Source organism: Mandrillus leucophaeus, unplaced genomic scaffold (genome assembly GCF_000951045.1).
Source record: "Mandrillus leucophaeus isolate KB7577 unplaced genomic scaffold, Mleu.le_1.0 Scaffold370, whole genome shotgun sequence".
In the NCBI taxonomy this organism is placed as follows: domain Eukaryota; kingdom Metazoa; phylum Chordata; class Mammalia; order Primates; family Cercopithecidae; genus Mandrillus; species Mandrillus leucophaeus.
The window spans coordinates 1,357,088-1,380,893 of record NW_012103921.1 but is presented as its reverse complement, the minus strand read 5'-3'; the positions used below and the strand labels follow the sequence as shown (position 1 = coordinate 1,380,893).

The 23,806-nt window shown below is 39.0% G+C and overlaps 1 protein-coding gene across 1 annotated transcript in view; it reads right to left on the bottom strand.

Annotated features, from left to right (window-relative positions):
- Window positions 1-23,806, bottom strand: part of EIF4G3 (eukaryotic translation initiation factor 4 gamma, 3) — a 297,458-nt gene that overhangs the window by 229,027 nt on the left and 44,625 nt on the right. The window contains exon 2 of the mRNA XM_011990137.1: window positions 21,262-21,390. The gene's annotated coding sequence lies outside the window, so the exon portion shown is untranslated. The remainder of the gene's footprint in view (window positions 1-21,261; window positions 21,391-23,806) is intronic.

The following is a 23,806-nucleotide window of genomic DNA, read 5'->3' as shown; positions in this document are numbered from 1 at the left end:
ATAGGAAAAAGGAACAAAGACTATGGTCAGAAAAATGTTACTTATTTTTTATTTTATTTTTTATTTTTGAGACAGGGTCTCACTTTGTTGCCAGGCTGCAGCTCAGTGGCACGATCAAAGCTGCAGTGAGCCATGAACTCCTGGGGATCCTCCCACCTCAGCCTCCCAAGTAGCTGAGACTACAGGGGTAAAACAACATGCCCAACTAATTTTTAAAAATTTTTTGTAGAGGCAGGGTCTTGCTTCGCTGCCCAGAAACTTTGCTGGCCTGAAACTTCTCGCTTCAAGTGATCATCCTGCCTCAACCTCCCAAAGTGCTGGAATTACAGGTGTGAGCCACTGGGTTGGTCAGAGAAATTTTAGACTTCAAGAATTCAAAGGTAGAGCGCTTCTCAGCTGATATGGTTTGGCTGTGTCTCCACCCACATCTCATCTTGTAGCTCCCATAATTCCCACATGTTATGGGAAGGACCCAGTGAGAGATGACTGAATTATGGAGGCAGGTCTTTTCCTGTGCTGTTCTAGTGATAGTGAACGGGTGTCACGTGATCTGATGGTTTTAGAAATGGGACTTGCCCTACACAAGCTCTCTTTTTGCCTGCTGCCATCCACGTAAGATGTGACTTGCTCTCCCTTGCCTTCTGCCATGATTGTGAGGCCTCCCCAGACACGTGGGAGTCCTAAGTCCTCCAGAGCCTAAGTCCAATAAACCTCTTTCTTTTGTAAATTGCCCAGTATCAAGTATATCTTTACCAGCAGCCTGAAAACGGACTAATACATCAGGAGAGACCAGGTCCAGGCCTGTGCTCTTAACAAAAACATAAAAAATACAATACAAACCACACAAGTAATTTAAAATTTTCTAGGTCTCCAGATTAGAAAAACTTAAAACTGGGGAAATTAATTTTGTGTTTTACACTTTATAGAACATCTCAATTAGCAGAAACCATGTTTCAAGTGCTCAAAAGCCACAAGTGGCTCTAATAGCTACCACACTGCACAGTGCAGATCTAAACTGTGTCCATATAGATTGCTGAATATGTGTCTATATACAGTTGCTATGGGGAGGTAAAGAAGGGAAGGAAAAGAGGATCACAGCCAGGTGTGGTGGCTCACGCCTGTAATCCCAGCAATTTGGGAGGCCAAAGTGGGCGGATTACTTGGGGTCAGGAGTTCAAGACCAGCCTGGCCAACATGATGAAACTCCATCTCTACTAAAAATACAAAAATTAGCCAGGCAAGATGGCACATGCCTGTAATCCCAGCTATTTGGGTGGCTGAGGCAGGAGAATCACTTGAACCCAGAAGGCATAGGCTGGAGTGAGCCAAGATCACACCACTGCATTCCAGCCTGTACAACAGAGTAAGACTGTCTCAAAAAAACAAACAAACAAACAAACAAACAAAAACAGGGTCGATCCAGGAGCCCACAGGCAATGGTTGGACAGGACAACAACAAATGTTACAAGTCATCCTTGTGGATGGCAGAAAGCAAAACAGAAAAGTAAATTATGAGCCAGATACTAAAATTCTCAAACAAAGAGAAAATGGGTCCATGAAAATGAGGAATTATGGCCAAAAAAAAAAAAAGGCGCTGTTTATGCATTTTCGGCACAAAGGTTGCAGGCAAACAACCTAGAGAAAGCAGTGAAGGGCCAGGAGAATGCTGAGCCAGCCTTCCAAGATATAAAGAATGTAAGAACACTAACAATGTTGAAGTGGAAGGATTTCTACGGAAAGTAGTATAAATTTCCACAGAGTAAGGATATGAAGGAAGAGTTCAAAGAAAGGGTGTAAGGAAAAAATGACAACAAAAGGGACTTGCCAAAAAGTCCAGTAACAGGATGTTAGCAGAGAGATACTCTACAAGCAATCTCACCCCTATAAAATAAAAAGTATATCCAGATAACTAATAAATAGCAGAAGGAGAATTTCTTGATTCTAGGACTAAGCTCCTAATTCTTCTGAAATTTAGAATACATAGTCACATAAACTTTAGATATTCTTCTCAGAGAAACAAATGGCTTAAATATACAAGTGGCAGTTCATAAGGAAAATAATAACTTTGTGTGGTGGCCTTTCCCAAATAAATCCATTTACGTCTAATGCACAGTATGTACTCTACGAATACCAGGCAGCCAAATAGTTGTATGAAGAATAGACCTCTAAAAGAATCTTGCTATTTGTTGTCTTCAGAAGGAGAGGAAGAAAACGTATTCAATAAAATAGCTTTAAAAATAGGTTTAAAGAGAAATCAAAACACATAAATCCTATTAACCAAAACAAATCTATATAGACTTCTTTATCTTTTTAAGTCATTTCCAACTTTTTCTACTATATCCATTAACACAGGAAATTATAGCACAGATGTTTCCCTGCAGACAAGCTATCTCTTATAATTTTATATTCTCATTAAATCCAGCAAAAAGACAGGCATGAAAAACGGAAAATAGTAATTTTTAGTTAATCTTTGGCAGAACTGTTCCTCATGACACCACTCATCTAATAAATTAAAAATATGTACATTACAAATCAAAGTCTATCTAATTCTCAGCATGGCTCTAATGGATGACTTGGGATAAATGTGAATCAAACTTCAATTTAAACAAATACAATTAATCTAGCCAAGAGACAGTACATTCTCTCTTCATCTTCTTCCTCATTCCTACCTTGAAGAAGAAAAATTCTTGTTTTGTTTGATTTAGGAAACAATGTTTCAGCCTTTAAAAAAAAATAAGTCTTATACTGATTTACAATAAGACTGGGCAAAACCAGACTTTTTAGAGAGGCCAAACCATTATTTCAGGTATGTTCTTCAAATGTTTTCATCCTGAATTCTATTTATGAAGAGTTACTAACAAAAAGCAACACCAACGGATCAGATGTCACATGCAATTTCTTCTGCCTACAATTCTAGAGTTTACGAACAAATGGCTTTAAAAAAAAAAAAAAAAAAGTAGTGAAAAAAGGGAGTGAAAATATGGTAGAGAATAATGATCAAGAGGCCATAATCCACCTCACAAAATAAAAGCTGGGAACATTAAACCAGTAATGAATTATTTTCCTTATGAACTATTTCAGCACTTGAACTTTCCCCCAAATCCATCAAAATACACTGACGGACTGCTTCTCAAACTAGTAACAGATATGCCTACTAAGTCAGAGGTTTTCCTTTTCATGTGCTCTAATATTTGCTTAACAGTTAACACTGCTGAATGATTTCTGGAAAACTTTACACAGTAACCTCACTATGTTTCAAGATGACATCAAGGTAATTGCCATGACTTTCTGAGTGGTTATCCTGAGATTTCTAAACAATTCTATATATCAGTTTTACCTGACATATAAGTTTTTGTTGTTTTTATTTCTTAAACAACAATGCAGGAAAAATAAATCATACATAATAAATACGATAAGAGTCAAACTAATGAAATCTTTGAACAATATTAGGAAATAATATTTCATGGTATAAATCCCTATTAGTAACATCTGATTTTCAGTAATGATGATTAAAGTATCATAAACTGATACGAAAGAGTTAAGAAAAAGTTCCAGAAACATGGTATTAAAACCTAACAGCAGAGCAGATAAAGAATTCATTCTCTAGAATTTTGAACTTAAAAAATAAATTTAAAAAAGGTAAATACGCCAATGCTACTGCAACAAAAGACATGCAAGGAACACTTACTTAGCATCCTATGATACAGGCATTATTATTTCTATTGAACAAATGGCAGGACTTCCACTTGGAATAAGGTTCAATTTACGAAAGATCTCACAATTAGTAAGTGATAGAACTGTGATTCACAGCCATGTCTCTGTTTTTGAAATCATACTTCACTTTCTGTAATGCAGACTTTATACTATAGCAAATTGAAAATTCTTTTCCACAGTTTATAGTTTGAAGGTTGTGGTGAAGAGAACATGGGGAATGCTATATGATCAATCTTTTTAGTTGGATCAGTAAGAAAAAAAGGCCATGCATGATGGCTTATGTCTGCAATCACAGCGCTTTAGGAGGCCAAGGAGGGAGGATAGCCTAAGGTGAGTTCAAGACCAGCCTGGGCAACACGTGTGAGACCCTGCCTCTATAAAAAAATTTTTACAAATTAGCTGGGTGTGCTGGTATGTACCTGTAGTACTAACTACTTGGGAGGCTGAGGTGAGGGAGGCTGAGATGGGAGGATCCTTTGAGCCCAGGAATTCAAGAACTGTGATTATGACAACACACTCCAGCCTGGATGACAGAGGGAGACTGTCTGAAAGATAAAAAGAAAATTTTTTTTCTGGGAATTTATCACAGTTCAACACTTGGGCTGTACTTGAGGCCTCTTCAAGAAGGGCTCCAGTAGAGAGATTATTTATTTCTGAATGGGATCGCTTTTCAACACCAGGGACATTGGTACTTGAAAATCAAAAAGGCTGTATTTTAAATGTTATCTACCACAAATATTGCTCTTACTTAATTGTGGCTTTTGGAAAATTTTTAATGAATGTTTTAAGCAACTCAAACATTCATTTAAGTCACAGTATGTGTTTTACTCTTCATTACGACCATCCAATTATTCTTACTCTGTTACCTCAAAAATATATTTAATGAGCATTACTCTACACAAATTGAAGTACACTTCAATATTATTCATCACCCATTCAACAGCTGTATTTGTCATGCCATCCTATCAACCAAACTCTAAAAATATTTATCACTATAAAACAGAACTATAGTATGAGACAATTTTGCCAAGTAAACCAATTTCACATAATACTCTGTAAACTGAAATACTATCTTAGTGATGGCAGTGGTGGGCCATCCAAAGTGGCTGCTAACATAGCACTGGTAGAGGTGGGGTGCAGGCGCAGGTTGTGGGTCCTCAGGTATGGACACTGAGGTGAATGGTACATAGGGCCTGTGGCCCTGGGATGGCACCAGGTTTCTGCACTTCAGCAAGAGGCTCAGATTGGGGCCACCTGAGGTTATGTCCCCAGGATCTGCCCCATGTTGGGGTGTCTACTGAGCCTGGCACTCCTGATGGCCAGGCCTGGGCCCAGGATCTGCTCCCAGAGGTGTCACCCTGGCAGAGCTGTGAGCCAGGCAAGGGGGAGTCTTGGCGCTGCAGGGGGATCTTGTAGCCACATCACCCCTGCCCTGGATGCCAGTCTGGGCCCAGTGAGGGCCTGGAGCCCCACCCCAGGCTGCAAGGAGGAGGACAGGGCTGCAGGAGCAGCAGTGACGGCAGTAGGTCCCCTGTGCTCATGTCCCCAAGGAAGTCAACTGTGCCACCCCCACCCTCGCACAGCTGGGTAGGACCCACTTCCAGGCCTAGGGGCTGCTACAGCCTCGACCTCACTTCTGGCCGTGTCCTGGGAGCCGAAGGTGCAGCCAGGACTTGCGGAACCACCCCAGGAGCATCAGGTTTGTTTGTGCAGGGCTGGCCAGGGCCACCATGCCACCTGCCGCTGCTATGGGAAGACACAGAGAAGGAGCACAGCTAGGGCTGTGCACTCTGCAGCCAGGGACAGGCAGGAGACCCGCCCCTCCTGAGTTGGCAGGGCAGGAGCTCCCCAGGCACAGCTCCAGTCACTCAGGTTATGGCTGTGGGCCCAGGTCTCTTGATGCTCTCAGGGGCCCGGGAGAGCCCCTGTCACCACAGGCTCAGGGGTGTCTGCTCCTGCTGCTTGGCCTCTCCCCACTCCCAGCATCCGCTCCTATCTCCAAGTGGGATTGGGGCCAAGCCCCGACACTGTTGCAGCCCAGTCGGGTATGCACAAGCTCAGGGCAGCACTGACCCGCTGGGCCCCTTCCAGCTTGGTCCAAGACTGCAGGAGGGTGGCCAAGATAGGGCCAGGGGCAGTTCAGCGAGAGCCCGTGGGCATCCCTTGGTGCAAGTGACCTGGGGGCCATAGGCAGTGGTGGGAGGCAAATGGGCTCCTGGGCCAGAAGGGATGAGTCCTCAGTGAGGCCCCACCTTTTGCCAGGGAGGTTGTGAAGGTTAGGGGTGGGCTACTCATCCTATGGACCAGAGTGGGGACTTGTAGTGCCTTTTCTGGGCTGCCCATGGACCAACTGACATGGACTACCTCCCCACTAAGGCCCATAAAAGCCCCAGGCTCAACCTGAGCAAGGCAGAGGAAGTAGAGACATCAAGACGACCAGCTGCAGAGAGGAGCTACCCTCTCTAGGGCCTCCTCTCTGCTGAGAGCTGCAGACACTGGAATGACCTGCCTACAGAGAGAAGCCACCTGCTCCAGCGCCTCCTCTCTGGCTGAGAGCAACAGACATCAGGACGACCAGAGGCAGAGAGGAGCCACCCACTGCAGGCCTCCTCTCTGCTGAGAGCTGCAGAGATAATGGGACAATCTGCCTGAAGAGAGGAGCCACCCACTCTAGGGCCTCCTCTCCGCCGAGAGCTGAACACTCAACAGGACAACCTGCCTACAGAGAGGAACTGCCCACTGCAGGTCTCCTCTGAGCTGTTCTAACACTCAGAAAAGCTCTTCTTCGTCTTGCACACCCTCCACTTGTCTGCATACCTCATTCTTCCTGGATGTAGGACAAGAACTCAGGCAAAGGCGCCACTGGCCACAGAGGTTTCTGGCCAGAAAACTGACACCCCAAAGATACCTTTATAATGTTAGTACAAAAAAAAAGAGGATGAATCATAGTCTCTCATTACCGTTCTTTAAACACCTTAATATTTAAAATCAGTTACACAGAGATGGTATTTCTTTGTACCTAGCCACCATACCATGTCTCTATATAAATGCTTATTTGTGGGCTGGGTGCAGTGGCTCACACCTGTAATGCCAACACTTTGGGAGCCTGTGCAGGTGGATCACTTGAGCTCAGGAGTTCAAGGCCAGCCTGGGCAACATGGCAAAACCCCTTCTCTACAAAAAAATACAAAAAGTAGCCAGGTGCGGTGGCATGCACCTATAGTCTCAGCTACTTGAGAGGCTGAGGTGGAAGGATGACTTGAGCCCAGGAGGTGGAGGTTACAGTGAGTCAAGATCGTGTCACTGCACTCCAGTCTGGAGACACGATGAGACTCCACCTCTAAAAAAATAATAAAATAAAAGCTTATTTATGAGTTATATTCTGGAAATATTCATACTAAACAATGAGATCACCTACTCAGAAAAAGTAAGAAATTCTCTATTCAGTATAGTACTGAACTGGTTTAAAAGACCTAAATCTGTCATGGCATCCTGACAAAAGACTTTTCCAGCTTAGGAACTCAGTCTTAATTATTTGATTCACGATGACAGAACAGCTGGAATAATAAGATTCCCAGACCCTCACAGAATAAGGTCTCTAAGGGTGTAAAACACAATATTTGGCTCTTTTAAAGTTAAGCTTGAACTGGGGTAAACTTTTACTGAATTGTACAAAATTAACAGTACCGGTTGGAAAAAGAAAAAAAACATTTTTTTTTTTAGCCAAATAAAGCATCCACACTGCAAACAGTCAAAAAGTGACACTTCTGGAAAATTTCATTTAGAGCTAGTTTTCATTCATCAATTATTTAGGGGCTTACTATGGATCAGGCACTGCTAGTCATATGGTGGAAAAGAGTTTTGCTGCTTTTAAAAGTTTGAAAACACTATACTATAAATCTAGGAGTATCTGATTGTATGGAAGCAAAAAGCACCCACTCTTATTCTGGGTGAATCAGAAGAGTCAATTACATAGTACCTGTCAGGGTATAATTTGGTTCTATCACCAAAATAAATTGGTATATAAAATCAATACTGTAAAAACTTTCTGAGTACAGACCACAATGTAAAGCATATTATCTGTAAAAAGCTGTAACAGGCTGTTTTAGCTACTAAACAGAAGTGGCTTCTCAATCACCAGAGCTATTTTCCCTAAATTAAGACCAGCCCAATTCACTTTGCTTGTATAAGGTCTGAAAATGAGGGCATCTTGCTCCTTTCAGTGAAAACCATCCCCAGTAAACAAAGCCTATAAAGTATAATTTGGGCAATATGTATCAAAAGGCACTGTTCCTAATCGGCTGTGGGATTAGAGGGAGGAAAAGGCACTGTTCCACAGCTTTATCTCAATGCTGGGTGCACATTAGCATTACCTAGGCTCATCCCAAGCAATTAAATAAGAATCTCTGGAGAAGGGGACTCAGGCATCAGGTGATTCTAAGTGGGAAGGCAGAAATGAAAAGCACTGATCCAACCCTTTCTCATTTCTGAGCAGTGGTATTACATGGAGCAGGGAAACACTGTGCTGAAATCATCACCATTTCTGCACTCTTTATAATTAGTTCAACACTGAAATGCTATGGCTTTCTGCCCTTCACAAGACAATAATGGACTCACATAACAGGATGGCTTGATCACAGGCTGCTTGTGTTCTCTCAAAAGCAACTATACTATTCAGAGCTTAGCTTTTACCTATACAGCATGACAACCCAGTTTTCTCTCCAATCCCAGGACCAGTTCCCCCAACACTGTGGGCTAAATGCACCAGTGTACTGAGAGAGAGATGCTGTTGGTTCACTGAATGCCCAACAAAGGTATTCTATAATGTCTGCAATGCTGGCTCTCCACTTCCCACTTCAATGGCTGCTATTTAGGACCCTCTCTGGACCTACTATTGATAGCCACCACGATTATCTCTACTAATTTCTTCCCCTCATTTCCCCACCTTTACATAGTCTCTGGTTTCCTGTCAGTTTCTTCTTCTAAATCTCAGCTAAAACATCCCTAGCCAGAGTTCTCATTCATTTGTCACACTAGATCACTAGACACAATCTTCACTCTAGGTCCTGATATAACCCTAATTCAGACCACCTCCTACTCCACTAATTTCTTTCTTTTCTTCTTCTTCTCTCTCTCTCTCTCTCTCTCTCTCTGTTTCTCTTAAATCTAGGACTGCAAATTAGATTTTTAAGTACCTATGAAATGAATCATTAACTAGAACATTCCCAGTTCTTGGGAGTATCTATAAAAGTTATGTTTAAGTTCTTTATTAGGGTGAATACTATATCTTAATTCCACTCTCAAGAAATGATGCTTTCTTCACCTACTTAGAAAAAGAATGTTGTGTCCATTATGATACACACATTTTTTAAAAAGAATACACAGAATCCTATAAAAATCCCAAAAACAAATTTTAGAAAAATAGAAAAGCCCATTCTAAAATTCATATGGAATCTCAAGGGTCCCCAAACAGCCAAAACAATCTCAAAAAAGGAGGACAAACCTACAGGTCTCACACCTGGATTTTAAAACTTACTACAAAGCTACAACAATCAAGTCAGTATGGTACTGGCATACAGACAGACATATAGAGCGATGAAAAGAAAAGAGCCCAGAAATAAACCTTCACATATATGGTCAAACGATTTTTGACAAAGGTGCCAAGACTATTAAATGGGTAAAGGATAGTCTTTTCAACTAATGATGCTAGAAAAACTGGATAGCCACATGCCAAAAAAATGAAGCCAGGCCTTTATCTTAAACCATACATAAAAATTAGATCAATTGAATCATAGTTCCATTCTGAGAGAACACAGAAAAATAAAATTTTTTAAATGAATCACAGATCTAAATGTAAGAGCTAAAAGTATATAATTCCAACAAAGGAACATAGGGGGAAACTTTCAGAACATCAAATTTGGCAATGTTTCTTAGCTATGACACCAAAAGCACAGACAACAAAAGATAAACTAGACTTCATCAAAATTAAAAAGTTGTGAGCGAGGCATGGTGGCACATGCCTGTCATCCCAGATACTTGGGAGGATAAGTTGGAGGGATCCCTTGTATCCCAGAGACGGAAGCTACAGTGAGTTGTGTCCATGCCCCTGAACTCCAGACTGGTGTACAGAATGAGACCTGTCTCAAAAAAAAACCAAAAATTAAAAACTTTCTGTAAAGAACACTATCAACAAAGTGAAAAGGCACCTGACAGGATAGGATAAAATACATGTAAATCACATATCTGATAAGGAATTGATATCCAGAACATATAAAGAACTCCTACAACTCAACAACAACAAAACAAGCAACCCAATTAAAAAAGGGGCAAAGGGCTTTGAATAGACATTTCTCCAAAAATAGACAAATGGCCAGTAAGCACTTTAAAAGACGTTCTATATCAATAATCGTTAGCGACATGCAAATATTTTACAAATACACTCTCTCTCCTCGCCTCTCAGCATGTAAAGTTTCTGATACCACCACGGTGATATTAGGAAATACATATTTGGTCTTCATCCTGATTCCTGTCATACAACTTCTAAAAACCTTAGAATCTCCAAAGTCTGTCTTTTTGTATGCTAATGTTGACTGATCGCTAGAGTTGATCATCACAAGGGCATGATTAGAGGGTTAGGACTTTCAGTCCAACCCCCAACCTCAGGGGAAGGAGATGGGCTAAAGGTCAAGCTGATCACCAATGGTCAATAGTTTAACCAATTATGCATATAATGAGGTCTCCAAAAAACCTAGGACACGGTTAAGTGAGCTTCTAGGTAGCTGAACACATGGAAGTTGCTGGAGGGTGGTGCACCAAGGAAGGGCAGAGAAGCTCTGTGCCCCTTCCCCCATACCTCACCCTAGGCATCTCTTCAACTGTATCCTTTGTGTTATCCTTTATAATAAACAAGAAAACATGTTTTCTTGAGATCTGTGAGCTGCTCCAGCAAATTTATCAAACCCAAAGAGGGGATCACGAGATCCCCAACTTGAAGCCAGTCAGTCGAAAGTTCCAGAGGTCCGGATGTATGGCTGGTATCTGAAGGTGTGGGAAGGCAGTCTTGAGGAATGTTTTTAATCTTTCTGTGTCAAGTTTAAATGCATATTCCTAGATTTCGGTTTTTGACCAATTTGAGTCACCACTGAATTGAGATAATTTAACTGTGTTATTATTACAGTTATGTTAAAGCGAACTAAATATGGCCTGAGAAGGACTCTGTATTTCTACATCTGAGTCCCGGTGGATGAACCCTAACTCAGCTTAAAAGGCAGACAAGACTGAAAACCTAACTTAAGAGTATGCAGCTGTAACAACAGATAAGTCTTGGCCAATCCCAGCAGCCATATTTCAACCAATCATAGACTGCTGAGTGTTCAAACAAGGAAAACGTAACCCCATAACCAATTCAGCTGTTTCTGTACCTCACTTCTGATATTTTTTTACAACACTTTCCCCTTTTTTTGGTCTATAAATTTGTTCTGACCAAAAGGTACCCCTGGAGTCTCTCTGAATTTGCTGTGATTCTGGGGGCTGCCTGCACCAATCGTTCACTGCTCAATTAAACTCCTTTAAATTTAATTCGACTAAGTTTTAACAGTTATGAATATGTTTCACAGTCCAGATGTCTTATCACATTTACTTTGTATTTCCCCTTTCCTGACTTTCTCTCAGGGATGTCAGCTGCTTTCTGCAGTTATTAATCTCTAGATTACCTCTGCATCCTCCTTTTTATTTTTATTTTTTGTAGAGACCAAGTCTCACTATGTTGCCCAGGCTCATCTCGAACTCCTGGGCTCAAGCTATGCTTCCACCTCAGGCTCCCAAAGTGCTAGGATTACAGGTGTGAGCCACAATGCCCAGCCTCAGCATGCCCCTTATTAATCATTCAACTAGTATAACAAATTCACACATTAAAAATCCTCTCCATTTGAAATAGTTTAGTGTAATTTATTTCTTACTATAAGACTTTGACAACTGCACTAAACAGGCATGTGAAAATTTGAAACTGAACTATAAAAGAAGATGGCAATTTTCAAGATGATCAAGAGTAATAAGATGTGGATAATAAACAGAATTTTGAATAATATAGTATAGTACTTGAAACTGGAGTAACACTGGCAGTGAAGAGAAATGGAAATACGTTTTACATGAAAAGTATAATAAAATGTTGGCAACATGGTTTCTTTGATATGTCACCTACTTAGGGGTTTTTTACGAAACAAAATACTTCACAGAGAACACACACACACACACACACACAAGGGAGACAGAATTCAGATAGTTTGAGAGTTCATTATTCTTCACAGAGAAAAGGGTCCATCAACTGATGAAAAATTTGGAAATCAGACTTAGCCCTTCGTGTTACCTAATTATAAGCGTGACTAGACATCAGAGAAAAAAAAAAAAAAAGAAACAGTAAATAAATGCATGCACTGAGGAAAAAAGTTTATTGGTTTAGTAAGTAACACTATTTTTTTTTTTGGAGACAGGGTCTCACTCTGCCGCCAAGGCTGGAGTGCAAGTGGCACAAGCATGGCTCACTGCAGCCTTGACCTCCTGGGCTCAGGTGAGGCTCCCACTTTAGCCTCCCAATCAGATGAGACTAGAGGCCCACGCCGCCATACCCAGCTACTTTTTGTAGAGTTGGGGTTTCCCTGTGTTGCCCAGGCTGGTCTCAAACTCCTGAGCTCAAGCGAACTGCCCACCTCAGCCTCCCAAAGTGCTGGGATTACAAGCATGAGCCACCTCATCCAGCCCAACATTTTTATTTTCTAATAGTCATTCTAAATATCAATTTATAATATTCATTCTTTATACTTAATTGATTCTATTTGCTTTAAATATAACTAAGTTAACCTCTCTTTACTATTCACTGAGAAAATTTAAAATGACCATCATCTACAAGTTGATTGTGTGTGTTGCTGGCTTTTCATTGATTGCTGAGTCACTGAAATTCACAGTTCTTAGTTCTATAAAGATAGCTAGCTTTTGTATACTACACTTCATAGTTTGTGACTTTTAAGTAATTTTTTTCATTTGATCCCTTATAAAAACAGTCCTGAATTAAGCTTGTCCTCTCATTTCTCTCCCAGCAATCAGCATGCTCCCGTCCGCTACAATAAATCTGAACAGACATATATATCCATTTATCTGACTAAATTCAAGACAATATTATGTCTACTATGGTACTTAACCTCTCTGCTGAGCTTTCCCTCAGAGTTCTGTCTGCTCACTTCCCCCACAACACTCTCTGAATCACATATACATTTTTGCAGGAACTATCACAAGCACTTTAAATTGAAGAGTCAAACTGCACAATTTCTTCATCATTCTTAAAACTTACCTGTTCTACTTCTCATCCTTAAATTTACTGACACATGCTAATCTCCGTAGCTGAACTGAATTAGCAATTTTCAGAACCATAAATATCTAAAAATCTGAATGTCACAACCAGATAAAAAATAAATTAGTAGCACTAAAGTGAGTTTCTCCCCTAAATCTATGGGAAATAAATGAAGTCTGATATTCCCAAGAGGTAAACTGGCAAGAAAAATGCTGACAGAGTTTTTCATGACTTCTTAAAACAAATGAGAGGTAGCCAGAGAAACAAACAAGAGTCTCCCAGGATGCATCCAAAAGAAAGAGCTGCTCAAATGTAAAAGACGAAATCCTAAACCTTTTTTCTCTGACAGGATTTAAGTGAAAATGAACATCATCAACAAAAGACTGAGCCTACATAAAACAGAAGAAAAGAAATGCTTACAAAATCACAATCAGTTTGGTTCTTACAAAATTCCTTAGCTTGCTGTAATAGTGCTGAATTAATACTCAGATATTCTAAAATGTGGGTTCCAGCCATGTGAATTTGACAAACAGAATGTAAAACTCAGGGTGAGAAGTCTGAAAAATAATTGTACTTAATCTCTTGCAACAACATTTAAAAACTAACCACAGAAATGTCAAAAGAAAATAAATGGAATTTTTTTTTGGCTACAGGCAATACAAAGAGAAGTATAATCAAACATATAAAAGCTGCTTTAGGCACATTTCAAGGTAAGTTACAGGACTGCATAAAAGATTAAACACCTAAGCCAGGCACGGTGGCTCACACCTGTAATCCTAGCACTCTGGGAGGCCAAGGCAGGCAGGTTGCTTGAACTCAGGACTTCAAGACCAGCCTGCACAACTTGGGGAAACCCAGTTCCTACAAAAAAATACAAAAAGTCAGCTAGTCCCAGCTACTCAGAAGGCTAAGACAAGAGGATTGCTTGAGCCTGGGAGGTGGAGACTGCAGTGAACAGAAAACACACCATTGCACTCCAATTTGGGTGGCAGAGTGAAACCTTGGCAAAAAAAAAAAAAGAAGGAAGGATGGAAAGAGAGAAAGAAAAAGAAAGAAAGAAAAAGAAAGAAAAAGAAGGAAGGAAGGAAGAAAGGAAGGAAGGAAGGAAAAAGAAAGAAAGAAAGAAAAAGAAAGGAAGGAAGGAAGGAAGGAAGGAAGGAAGGAAGGAAGGAAGGAAGGAAGGGAGGGAGGGAGAGAGAGAGGAAACACCTATTAGAAAAAAATTTGATCAAGGTCGCTTTATAAATATGGTTGCAACTAATTTTTTAAATAAAAACAAAAAATGACCAAAAGAGCTGAACACTCTTCTAATCAAGTATCACATTAAAATAAATCTCAACAACTAGAAAAGCCTACCATGATTCTTTACAAGTTGTATTCATGGTACATGGGGACTTGGTGTGGGTCTGGACACCTGCAGTACTGACTGCACTGAGTTGGTCCCCTTGGTGACAAATCCTCCATTTGGTTTTTCTAAGTTGATAATATGTGTAAGTTCTTAAAAACCTACTTTTTGTTAAAAGTGTCAACAAATTTTGTCATTAAACACTTTACAAATAACATGCCTTTGCAAATGTCATTAATTTAAAAGTAAGTTATAAAGGCCTATAAAATATTCATATTTATATTTGTGATATGCTAAAGAATCCTGGTAAGCTCACCTCAAATACTGCCTTAGACGGATATGATGTGTTTCAAAGTGGGGGCCTTGAGGAGTGTAAAAACTATAAATTTTGTTTTTTTTTAAATTAAATCAATACTCATCTATTTCAACAATGAAATGTGATGTTTTCTTAAAGCAAACTTTCACAGCTTCCTCTACTTTATCATGGTTAACAAAGATGCATCAAATTCAGAATTTATATTCTTCACAAAAGGTAACGAAAAAAAAAAAGCATATGCAGTAAGGAAAAATCACTATTCAGCTTCATTCGTTTTGTTTGTTTGTTTGTGTTTCCTTTGAGACAGGGTCTCACTCTGCCACCCAGGCTGGAGTTTAATGGTGTAATCCCAGCTCACTGCAGCCTCAACGTCCCAGTCTCCAGCGATCCTCTCACCTCAGCCTCCCAAGCAGCTGGGGTAGTGATTGTGTGCCATCACACCTGGCTAGCATTTTTTACATTTTTGTAGAGACAGGGTCTCAGAAGGGCACCATGGCTCAAGCCTATAAACCCATTTCCTTGTGAGGCTGAGGCTGGAGGACTGTATGAGACCAAGATTTAGAAACAAAACCTGCCTTGGCAACAAAGCAAATCCCATCTCTGCAAAAAATTAAAAAATGAGTCAGTCACCATGGAGCTCGCATACAGTCCCAGCTACCTGAAGAACTGCTTGAGTCCAGGGGGTCAAGGCTGCAGTGAGCTATGATCACACTACTGCATTCCAGCTTGGGTGACAGAGTGAGGCCCTGTCTCTAAAAATAAAAAATAAAAAAAAATAAAGAAAAAAACAGCTTACAAAGGCTGGAGCAGTCAATGAACAATTATGGGACAACACAGAGAAATTCTCCTTAGTAAATAAAACAAGATTCCCGGAAGCTGGATAAAGCAAAAATGGTTTTTGGGACCATTCATCATTTGAAACGCATCCTTCACTAATGATGAAAACTGTGGTGTAACAATAAGCATCACGATCAAGCAATACTCCTCAGTGAAGAACTCTGCTTAGTATTTCCAGAGACAATAAAGAATCTAGCCAGTGGGTCATATGCCATCACCATCTCAGTTACTATATATTATATGCTATAGAAGGAGTTCCTCTCTCAGAAAAAAACAGAGCCAAATGAAATCCAGAAACAGCAGGCAGATAACACCTATTACCTCACTTCTTTGGCATCATTTTGAGCATGTCTTCTCATTTAATTTCTGTGAATACAGCTCCAAAAGCCTGGAAATCTAGACAACGATGCCAAGAGAAAAAAGAAAAGACCTAGATTTTGATCCTGGTTAATCAGCGCCAGTTTGGTCTTTTTGTAATGGCTACTTTGTGAAAATTAACTAAGTTAAAGCAAATGTGCGTCACCAATTAAGCAGTAAGTAGGAGTCTCTTTTGTTTTTGTTTATCTTGAGAAGTAATTTTAAATAATTCAAATAAACATCTCTTCAAAAAAAAAAAAAAGAATGAAACAAGGCAAAGTTTGGGTAATTTTAAATCTAAAATAGTTTTGTAATTTTCCATAACAACAACTGGCTACTTTCAAGTTAGTGTCCAAAACCCAGGGAGGTCTTAAAGAAAATTCTTATCCCATCTAACAAAAGCTGCTCATGCACAAAGAAGAAAACTGGGCATTAATAGGAACTTCCATAGGTTAAATTATAAAACAGTGTTAGGAGGGTTGGAACTCTCAATTAGAGAGTCTTTTCTCCTGACTCCCTAGAGAGTGTACTTCTCCAGGGAGATTTACTTTGCAATCTGCCACCAAAGGATATCTTTAAATTCCACACTATTTACTCTTTCCAGAGTACAGACATGCTGGGTTTCAAGATTGTTCAAAAGTATTGCCATTTCTGGGGAACTGATCTATGCCTATAAAGACTCTGTCTCACCAATTTACCACTGTCTGAAATGTCACAGTCTAAGTCTTTGACTAATTAAACAAAATCTCCAAAGAGGACAAAGTTAGAAAGAACTACAACTCATGTAAAAAAAGGAAATGCACATTAAGCCTTAAAACTTGGCACATAGACAGGTGAGGTGAAGCACCTGTTTATGTGTAAAATCCTGTCTTAACAAAGAGAAAGAAGCAGGTAACGAGATTGCTGAGGAGGTTGGAAACAATATTCTACATTTTCCCTCTTTCATGTTTCAAAGCTATGAAATTCACTTTTCTTCGGCTTAGCTTCTTTCACTTAGACCTTAGCAGATTCACTGAGTGTCAAACGTTGAGTCACAGACATAGGTAGTTACTTTGGACAAAAATATTTAATTTACAGAAGAAGGGGAGACTGACACATCAAAAAGGACATGTAGCTAAAGAATGGTTTCTTTGATCGTATCCTCAGTTGACCGAACCTGTTTTGTATAGAAGAATAAAACAAATCACCGCCAACAGAAAATAACCAATCCAACTGTTATCTGAACATCAGAATAGGCAAAGACATGGAAGACATTTCAAACTCTTGGAGATAGCTTCTAAGTTTCACACTAAATCTTGACAGGTAGCCAAATAAAAGAATTAGCAGACAAGGATACATGCACACACACACATGAACATATATATACACACACACATATATATATAAATCTTGAGGGGAACCATGTCTGGCAGGCATAAAAATAATAAATGCAACTTACTAAATTCAGGAAATCCTGTTCTGAGGCAGCAATTTACATAATCATAACAACACTCTTACAGGGCAGTAGAATTCTAATTTCCCCCTATATAACAGATGAAGAAACGAAGTTCCAGAGATATTAAATAATTTGCCCAATATCATATAACCAGAAAGTAACAAAGCCAGCCCTAGAACCTGTGGTTTGACTTCAAGCCTATAATCCTTTCCCCTCTATTCTGAAGGCTCTTCTTTCTACTACCACCCATGAACTTGGTGGGGCACAGAGATATGACTAAGAAAACGTCTTTCCAAAAGAAACACAATTGTCTTAAGACCACCCTCCCATGGAAGCTCATCAAATAATCAGAAAAGATAAATTATGGAAGAGAGAAGAGACTAAAGCTATCACCACATCAAGAGAGACTTTTCATTTTACTTCTGAGGGTAACTCTTCAGAGATTCTCCAGGAGATTTAACATTCATAGTAAGACAACCTTTGTTCACACTGAAGTCTCATTCCTCACCTTCCTGCCACCTCCCAGGAGCTCAGAGGAACTTTGTCTCAGACTATTGTAATTTGGACTCATTCATTTCACCTAAAAATCATTTACTTCCCCTCTAAAATTCCCTACAGCCCATTCCCCACCCTGCTTCCCTCTCCCCTATGAAGAGGGTACTCAAGCCTCAACCATCTCTCCCTTCTTTGTGTTTCCTATGTGCAGGACTCTTATGTATCCATGCACATTGATAAATCTGTATGCCTTTTTCTCCTATTAGTCTGTCTATCGTCAGTCATTTCAGCAAACCCTCAGAGGGCAGAAGGGAAGCTTTGCATCAGCCCCTGCAAACTGTTTCAACTGTTAAACCTAAAAAAAACTTGAGTTTCCCACAGAACTCTTCATTTTTCTGGGTATGCTAGTTTAGAAAAACTTCCTCACCATATCAACAAATGTTAACATATTGCTAGGAGACAGATGAATCCATAGAAGCTTCCCTCGGTCTGAAAGGATGGAGGGGAAAAAAGGGCAGTGAACCAGGTGTGATTTACTGGGTTCATTCATCAGATTTAGGCAAAATGGTGGCAAAACAGACCACAAAAGAATGCAACACAATATTTGGTGGCCATTCTCCCTGGTATTCATGTACTCTGGTTTCTAAAGGCACCTGATAAAATGGCATATAGAACAGCACTTGAGAGGTTCAACAAGTGAGATGCTGGGAGACCATCTTTTCAAACACAAACTATGCATTTGTGAGCAGCCTATCTTTCAGAAAACTTAAGTCCTTTGGGTCAACTGCTTGGGTCAAATCACAACTTGAAACAGTAAGAATTTCAAATGGAAAACTAAGCTATTTCCCTTACATGCCAGTTATCAACTGCTTGTCTTTCATATCAAAATTCACTCTGTTTGCCTGTAATGAGAAAATGTATCTGAGCTCTATAAATATTTTAATATTTCGGCTGACACAACATTAAATTTTCTCAGTAGAAGGTCCTAGAGATATGTAGGAGGAAAGGGTTTTGCTCCCTGGTTCCTGGTTCCTGGAGAAGCCCAGATAGCTTCTCCAAAAGATGGCTTCTCTAGTGACCGGCTTCCTTCATGGGCATAGCTTCATCAGAGCAAGATTTCTGCTTCAGTGCACAGCAAGCAACAGTACCCAGCAGCCAAGAGCTACTCCTGGTATTCCCTCAGGAAGATACGCAGCACAGGGTCTTTTCTAAGAAACCTCCCTGCGAACAGCTTTCCCTCGGCATCCTAGAGGGCAGAATTCTGACAAGTTCTGAGGGTGGATTTTCACTAAGTTCCACTGAAATGGCACCACTGCCATTCAGAAAGCCACACCATGCCCTCTCCAACAAGGTCAAGATCTTAGCCCAGGGTAGTGGTAGCAGTCTCTCACCTAAAACTACCACAAAAAATAAGAGGTAGGTTTGGTAGGCCTCTTTTGGATTTTAGAGGCAACATATACACTACATCTGAATGTGCCACCTTAACCGATTACAGAGTCACCTGGGAAGTTACCAATTTTGAGTAAGGAACACAATATATGAAGGTTCAACAGCAAATTAGGGATGGGCAGTGCAAGCTGCTCTACCACTTGGGACTTTTGATCCAGTAGATCTAACGCTTTGAATCGTCTGTGGGAAATAGACATGCTGTAAGGAGCCTTTTAGCCAGCATGCACTGCATTAGCTCTTGGCTATAAGAGATTGGTGCTGGAGAAGCAAGCTTTCCCCAATACTTCATAGGGCAAATTTCCAGCAAGTTCCAGAACAAAGAGTTTCAGCAAGTTCTGAACAGTAACACAGTGGCTTTTCTACCACAGCCTTTGGCTCAGCCCTAAAGAGAAAGGCTCCCTATCTGAGCCTCTACTCAGCCCTAAGGTAAGCATTTGCTCTTTGTATCTGCTATTCTTATGTTCTTGAGAGTGCACAGTTTTTCTCTCCTGATTAGACTCAGATTAATACACCTTAACAGTAAGTTGAGAGGCTGTGTTCAGTCTAAGAAACCCAATACAAGAACCTCATTTAAACAAACAGGAGCTCATTTTGTTTTGTTTTCAATGTTTAAAACTCAAAATTATATAGGAATAATTTAGACCAAGTTTAGGCATAGCACTAAGTTCTTGACAAACTTATTTATATATTCATTAACAGGGCTATTTCAGTCATGGTTTGGCAAACTGTACATTCCTTTTCCAAACATTCTGTAGTCTAAAACATAATTAATCAGCACATGGCCAGGAGTTCGAGGCCAATCTGAGCAACATAACAAGACTCTATCTTTAAAAAACTTTAACCAAAAAAAAAAAAAAAAATTAGCCGGGCATGGTGGCATGAGCCTGTAGTCTCAGCTAACTGGGAAACTGAGGCAAGAAGATCACTTGAGTCCAAGAGTTAGAGGTTACAGTGAGCTGTGATCACGCCACCACTGTACTCCAGCCTGGGCCACAGGGCAAGAACCTGTCTCTAAAAAAATAATAAAGAAGGAATAAAAATTGTCTCTAAAAAAAATGAAGAATAAAAAATAAAATCAGCCCCTAACTTATAATCACCATCTTTAGCATTATTTTTAGCAATTCCTGATCTCTCCTATTATTCAAGCTCTAAAAGGTCTGAAATATGGAGGCTAAAATCACAAATAATGTTATAAAAACGATTTTCATTATAAAAAGAGTAGCTCTTACATGTAAATACTGATAATCTCACACAGGTCAAGGTTATTGGCTTGACTCACCCCACATTCCCTAAGGGACTGTTAAGCCAACTCTTAACCACAAGGAAATCCAAACAAGCTTGCAACAGTAGGTCAGTGCAAGCTAAACAATGTATCTTGGCAAACAGCTTAAGTGCAAGGAACACATAGGAACATCTTTAAACAGTGTCTGAATGTCTGTTGTTCCCATTAAGTAGAAATACACTAAGGGGTTCACAATTCTTTTAACAGTTCAACAAAAACTTAAGCCTATCAAATTACAATAATCGACTTAGAAAACAACCAAACCAACAAACAAAAAATCCCACTGATGCTACTCAAGAGGGGAAGACACCAAGTTTTCACATAAGTAGAAAATAACCATCAATGCTTCACCCAAAAGGGGTGGAGACAGTAGCAGATTAAGCATCGAAAAGCAAATCAGTGTTTTGTGGGGGGGGTTTAAGTAAACTTTAGAATTAAACTCTAATTTCTTAAACAACGAAAATGAAAACTAAATATCACTGACAGTTAATTTTTAATGACTCCAGAATGAAATGTGTGAAATTTGTTAGTAGCCATCTTTATGAACGGTTAAGTCTGAAAAGATGCCAAAGACAAACTAGAAATTACAAGTAATGTTTTATGTTACTGCTTAGGAGTCTCTTTAGAAAAACAAAAATTATGCTTTTACAAGGACATTTCTTATTTTTTAAAAAAAGGTTTATCTTACTTGAGAGAGTCCAGGGGACGATGCATGTCCCGGGGGCGTTGCCGCAAGATTTGGATGCCCCTTGTTTATTTCATGTGCTGAGTAAGGGGATGGGGTAGGGGTTCCCGGCTGTCTTGCTACTTGTGTTACCTGTGAGGAAATCAATATTTAGTAAGAACATTATATTAGTAAATCAATCTTAATAAATACAGCTGAACTATCTGATTTTTAATTGGATTTCCTGCCTCACAACTTACACTAAAATAAGCACCTGACTGAACAAACACTTAAATTTTTCAAAACTGAAAAAATAAAATTTCTTAAAAAATATATACATGAATATTCTCATCAATTTGATCAAAGATTCTTGAAGCATGATCTCAAAAGTAAAAATCTTAAAAGAAAACACATGCTACAGGAAAGAAACAATACTTGAAACTACAAACTGTATGATACCATTTCGTAAAAGGAACACAAAAGAAATAAATGGTTGAAAGAGGAAGGAGATGACTACAGAAGAGGAATAAGGAGAGTTTTGAGGGTGACAGAACTGTCTGTATCATGCTTATAGTGAGAACTGAATGTCTCCGTGCTTGTCAAGACTTATGGACATATACACTAAAAAGGGTGAATCTTACGAAATTACATCTCAATAAATCTAAACTCCAAAAATGGTAAGTTACTTATACGACATAATCTCATTTTTGTCTTTAAAAATGTATATCTGGCCAGGTGCTGTGGCTGATTCCTGTAATCCCAGCACTTTGGGAGGCCAACACAAGAAGGCTGCTTAAGAACAGAAGTTTCAGACCAGCCTGTGCAACACAGCAAGACTTCATCTCTATTTTTAAAAAATATTTTTTTTCATTAGCTAGGCATGGTGGCATCCACCTGTAGACATAGCTACTTGGGAAGCTGAGGCAAAAGGACTGCTTGGGCCCAGGAGTTCAAGGATTACAGTGAGCTATGATCACACCACTGTCCTATAACCTGGGTGACAGAGGAAGACCCTATCTCTTTAAATACAAAAAATTTAAAAAGGACATCTAAACATGTGTATACATACACGTGTGTAGGAATGTTTCTATACACATATTTGTTTATGTAGGTATATAATATACACATACACATCTAAAAACATGTATATATAATATTTTTAAAGATCTGTAAGGAAACACACCAAAATCATAACAGAAAGCATTACAGGTATTTCTTTATTTTCTCATTTACATTTTCTAATATAATACAATAATCATAAATTTATACAACTGAAAAAAATCAGCATGTTTTTATGTAACCAAAAACTTTATTTTCTCCATTTTTTGCAGGCAGTAAATTGCTCATCAGCCCATGACAGATATGAAACCACTTTACTCAGACCCCTAGTGGAAGTGTCTACCAATCAATCCTAGCCAGCTCTTCCCTCTCATAGTCTAATCCAGACTAACACTGATGGTTTTGCAAACTTTCATGAATTATGGACAGTTCTATACTCTGCGAAAATCAAAGAAGCCATTCTCCTTAAGCAATAGTTCTTAAATTTGAGAGGAACATGAACCCTTTGCCAATCTAGAATAAAATACAGACTTCTCAGAATCATACTATTAAATGCATAAAATATATAGGATTATGACAACAAGTGATCTATATTGAAATACAGGTATAAAAATATTAAAACAAATTCCTGACATAGTAATATACGTTCTTTATTGGTGCATTAAATATAATAACTAACAGCAATTGTTGTCTATAGTCATAATACAAAGAAATGTTAAAATTCATCATTAGACATATTCTCTACTTTCAGTTCATAGGTCTTCTGAATTTTATCATAAAGTTAAAAACTGTGCCCAGGGAAAAAGGAAAATGGCCTGGAATTCACTCAGTCAAAAGGTCTGAAGAAAATCTAGTCCCTGGTACTCTAATCTTCAAATCACTTACAACTCTCTAAACAGACAGAAACATCTTCAGGATCAGCTACCCGATCCCAATACTGAAATCAAATGGACTCACACAGAACTAACTAGAACTAAAAGCTTACGAGTTAAAAGACACATAAATGATGCTACAAATAATTGTAACTAGTTTCATCCCTGTTTTGTAAATAACTTTGATTATGATTTTCTTGGGAATCTTTTTTCTTGGGAAAATTTTGTTTCCAATTTTGAGTGACTATTACCTTTATAAGGGCATAAAGTTTACCATGAAATGTAACAGCATATATAAATCTCACCAAGGAAATTTTTCAAAGGAGAAAAGTTGGATTGCTATTTAAACATCTACTTTAGAAAATTAATAATCAGAAATGAAGAGTTCTTATAAGTAAATTTCTTACCAACAAAGCTTATGAATTTATATTATTTCCCATGTTTTAGAATTAATTATTTTGATATTTTGCTAAAGTAAAACCTCAATATGAATACACATTTTTAACAGGGGAAAAATTCTGTACAGTGAAATAAAGTAAAAATAAAAAGAGAGCAAAGAAGTTAACTATATAAAATCTTAGACCAGTTTTCAGATTTATTCTGATAAAAATTAAATATCAAATTTGCCCATGACAATA